The sequence below is a fragment of the Hibiscus syriacus genome, unplaced genomic scaffold (genome assembly GCF_006381635.1).
Source record: "Hibiscus syriacus cultivar Baekdansim isolate YM2019G1 unplaced genomic scaffold, ASM638163v2 tig00111210_pilon, whole genome shotgun sequence".
NCBI classification, from domain to species: domain Eukaryota; kingdom Viridiplantae; phylum Streptophyta; class Magnoliopsida; order Malvales; family Malvaceae; genus Hibiscus; species Hibiscus syriacus.
The window spans coordinates 3,798,894-3,803,472 of record NW_024063021.1 but is presented as its reverse complement, the minus strand read 5'-3'; the positions used below and the strand labels follow the sequence as shown (position 1 = coordinate 3,803,472).

At 35.5% G+C, this 4,579-nt stretch overlaps 1 long non-coding RNA gene across 1 annotated transcript; it reads right to left on the bottom strand.

The window, feature by feature from the left end:
* Positions 1–2,893: 2,893 nt before the first annotated feature.
* Positions 2,894–4,301, bottom strand: LOC120156004. The gene is made up of 3 exons (XR_005519025.1): positions 3,844–4,301; positions 3,678–3,759; positions 2,894–3,232 (listed from the first exon to the last, which is right to left on the bottom strand). It is a non-coding gene; the product is annotated as an uncharacterized LOC120156004 (long non-coding RNA).
* Positions 4,302–4,579: the final 278 nt, after the last annotated feature.

The following is a 4,579-nucleotide window of genomic DNA, read 5'->3' as shown; positions in this document are numbered from 1 at the left end:
TTTTGTTAGAAGAATTAATCACTACTTAAATATACGTGATATATGTGGCATCACAAAGAGAAGCCCTCAAGATACTTGATAACACTACTGTTTAGTGACATTAGATTAAGACTATTCAAGATTAAGATATTTTGGGCACGAAAAGATCCATGGGTACCTACTTTGGGGCATGACCAGAAACCTAGATCATGTTGAGATGATGAGGTTCTAACTAAAGAGATGTTGAAAATGAGCCTCACAACTTGGAGTGTCAAGGACATACCATGAATTTGAGCAAGAGCTTACCTTGTAAATCAAGTCATTCAAGCATCAATTAATTGTAGAATCCTAGAAAAACAACTATGATAATGTAATTGAGTTAAAGACAGAAATAGGCCTTAAGAACATATTTCTGACCACAGCAAGAACTCGAGAAACAAATCATTTATTCTGAGACTTTAATGAAGATAAGAGGTAAAGAATACACAAAGCTATAAATTGAGCATATGGCTATTCAACAATGCAATCTGGAAATTATAAGGTGCTACACTGATATCTGAGTAAACCCTAGAGAGAAGCGATCTAGTGAAAGAAGACTGAGTTTTATACTTTGGAGTCAATGAAAATTTAATCACCATTTATGCATTCATGAGAAAATCATTTGCATAAAAGAAAATACATGACATTACATTTGTATTTCACACATAAACACATGTTTGATACAGATCTTCCAGTGAAAAGAGAAGATTCATGATGTCAAAATCCCAGTAAGTTGAAAGCTAGAATTCAAACCTCAAATGCAGGGAATCATGTTTAGAGAGGCAAAACCTGAAGAACAGGTAATCCACAGATGAAGCATTACATTGCATTACGTAACTTTTAAAAAAATGAGAAAGCGATTTCCAAAGTTTCTCATTTAATGTTTTTAGAAAATGAAATTTTTGAAAAGTAAGAAAGTGATTTACAAAGTTTCTTACCTAGTAAATTATTTCCAAAATCGATAAGTCCTCTGGGCCATCTATAAGACCTTCCGGCAGGATCTTTTCACGTGACTTTCAAAAAATGAGAAAGCGATTTCCAAAGTTTCTTACCCAATAAATTATTTCCAAAATCGATAAGTCCTATGTGTCATCTATAAGACCTCCAGGCAGGATGTTTTCACATGACTTTCAAAAAATGAGAAAGTGATTTCCAAAGTTTCTCATTTAATGTTTTTTGAAAATGAAATTTTTGAAAAGTAAGAAAGTGATTTCTAATGTTTCTTACCCAGTAAATTATTTCCAAAATTGATAAATCCTTTGGGCCATCAGTAAGCCTTCTGAGCATGATAATTAAATCCTTCAAGTCATCTGTCAGGCTTCCGATCAAGATGATAAGTCCTCCGGGCCATCTATAAGACCTCCGGGCAGGATGTTTTCACGTGACTTTTAAAAAATGATAAAGTGATTTTTGAATTTTCTCATTTAATGTTTTCAGAAAATGAAATTTTTGAAAAGTAAGAAAGCGATTTCCAAAGTTTCTTACCCAGTAAATTATTTCCAAAATCGATCGGGCCATCAGTAAGCCTTCCGAGCATGATGATTAAATCCTTCGGGTCATCTGTCAGACATTCAAGCAAGATGATAAGTCCTCCGGGTCATCTATAAGACCTCGGGGCAGGATTTTTCATGTGACTTTCAAAAAATGAGAAAGCGATTTCCAAAGTTTCTCATTTAATGTTTTCAGAAAATGAAATTTTTGAAAAGTAAGAAAGTGATTTCCAAAGTTTCTTATCTAGTAAATTATTTCCAAAATCGATAAGTCCTTCGGGCCATCAGTAAGCCTTCCGAGCATGATGATTAAATCTTTCGGGTCATCTGTCAAGCTTCTGAGAAAGATGATAAGTCCTTCAGGCCATCTATAAGACCTTCAGGTAGAATGTTTTCACATGATTTTTGAAAAGTAAGAAAACGATTTCTAAAGTTTCTTACTTAGTAAGTCCTTCGGGCCATCAATAAGTCTTTCGAGCATGATGATTAAATCCTTTGGGTTATCTGTCAGGCTTTCAAGCAAGATGATAAGTCCTTCGGTCCATCTATAAGACCTTCAGACAAGATGCTTTCATATGGTATTTATAAGAAAATGAGAAAGTTATTTTCAAAGTTTCTCATCTAAAAAATGAATGAATAATAAAAATAATAAAATAATAATAAACCTTCAGACATGTTAGTTGCTGATAGATGTGTCTTTTGCAGGACCATCAGATGTAGGAGGAAAGTAAAGATTCTCGAGTACGGAGAAGTAGATCAATCAATTAAAAGGGTATGCACACATGAGATTGGGGAAAATCAAATGAGATTTGGTCTTCTTGAAGAACAATGAAGCAAATCAAGTTTGATTCAATCTTCCCTAAAGTTATAGTAAAGTGGGATACTTCTCGAATTCATTACAATCAAACCCGACAAAATTAGGTGATCAAGAACTAATTCGAAGATATTTGTGCTTGATGAGGAATTAATTCAAGAGACCTGGAGGCAAGCTAGGGAAGATTATTTGATTTGAAGATGAAATGACAAATTATATAAATATCGAGGTTGTGGGTGCCAAAGTTGGAGTTACAATTAGATCAGACAAAATTAGGCTATATTTGTCTTTGCTTCGTTTTTGTTCCTCAACAACAAGCAAGGAGGGGCAGTTGTTGTACCCTAATTTTGTCTCTGTCATTTAATTCAACCTGAAGGTGATTGAAGGACGATTTGAAGACACTCGCAAAAGGATGATAAGTCCAATATAAGGGTCATTGATGATACAAGTAGAAATTTGGGGATCAAATTGAATATTCAATTTTAGGTTTGTGCATTGGATTATTTGGACCAGTGACTATTCATGTTTATCCATTCTCATCAAAAATTAACCATTAAAGTATTGTCCATGTCTATGTATACATAACACCCCATTTATAAAACCTAAATAAATGTTCAAATTCAAATTTAAACCCAATCCATTTGTCCCAAAACAAAATGGCCCATGCCCAGTTTGGACCCATTACTAAACCCAACAACAAACCCAAAATCAGGGTTGTGAAATATTAGTAGAGATACCCCTATCTTCCACGTGAGCAATCCCAGCAACAACCACGCCTCATCACTAGCATTCAAGAAGTTCCCCGAGTTGGCACCTATCTTTCACGCCAGTTGTGCACTATCAATTGGGCTCATCCTCTCAGCAGCAGATGGTAACAAACTGACACCAACAAACCTCCAGCTCACGAAATCTATCATGCAAAGAGGAAACCAAAAAGAGGAATGAGAAAAAAATGTAACAAATTTGATTTCTCGTTCTCGCGTAAAAAACAGAGTATAAAGGGACCTAAAAGGGGATTTTGTAAGGGGCTTCCTTTTCGAAAGAATGATTCATATAAACTTGATCCTTTTGATAGCAATACAAAGATAATAGATTTGAGAGCAGTTTTTAGCAACACAAGGCTTCTCCTATTTTCAGTAACACAAAGCATTAGAAAAAAAACACATTAGAAAGAGTAAATCGATACAAAAGAAAAATGAGAGTGTAATCTCATAATTCAAAAACACAGAAAGCATAGCACTACACATTTTTTCGAGGTATTCTTCTTCGGTTTCTTTTGTTGTCCGATTTGTTTTTTTATGTGTGCTATTATTATTTCGAAACTAAAAAAGAAAAGGGATTTGGGGTTGAATTACTTGGGTTGTGTGAAAGTTGGTGGAGCCTCGTCGACTCCATCTCATCACCGTTCGGGTTCCATTGTCGAAGTTGGAATGGTGTCTTTGTCGGAGTGCGGAAGGTAAGTAATGAGGTTTAGGTTCATAAAAAAAGAATATAAAAATAGAAATAGGCAGTTAGATTTACCTTTTGATATGGTTTCGTCGCCAGAGTAAGGAGCCCGAGATTGTGAGTTTAGGGACGTTTGGGTTTGCTCAACCGTCACGGTGGTCACCGGAGGGGTCTCAAGTTTCTGTTAGGTTTAGAAGGAGGTTTAAAGTGGGAAGTGGAATATTTGGGTCGATTGGGTTGGTTTTTGATGTCCCTGATGGTTGTTAATGGTGGCCTGAGCATGGATCGGTGCTGATATACTCCGATTTACGACAGTGTAGGGGGCGGCTTATGCTTTGGTTAGGGTCCTCTAGAGGTTCGGTCAAAGGAGGAGAGAGCTTAAAAAATGTCAGTTTGGTTTAGTCTCAGCCTTTGTGACCATCGTGAGTGGTACATAGGGGTGGTATGAGCTTCATTAGAGTATGGTCATCGTGGTTTTGTTGGCCCTTTGGAATGAGCGTCCGAAATATGGAGGAGGAAGGGAGAAGAGAGAAGCGACTGAAGGTTTAGAATAAGTTTAGGATTAGGTTTAATCTTTTAATTATAATATATATTAAAATTTTGGGTTAATTATTCATTTAGCCACTGAAGCCCAAGGATAAAATTAGGTTTTTGTCCTCCTAGGTTTATCGTCTATTTACATTCTAGTCATCTGTAGGGATTGATTTTGAATTCAGTTTTTTTGTCCCAATTTTGTTAATTTCCAAATTGAGGTTTCTGTAATAATTTTCGGGTTATTTATATTTAATTCCTTCATATTTATGTGCATTTT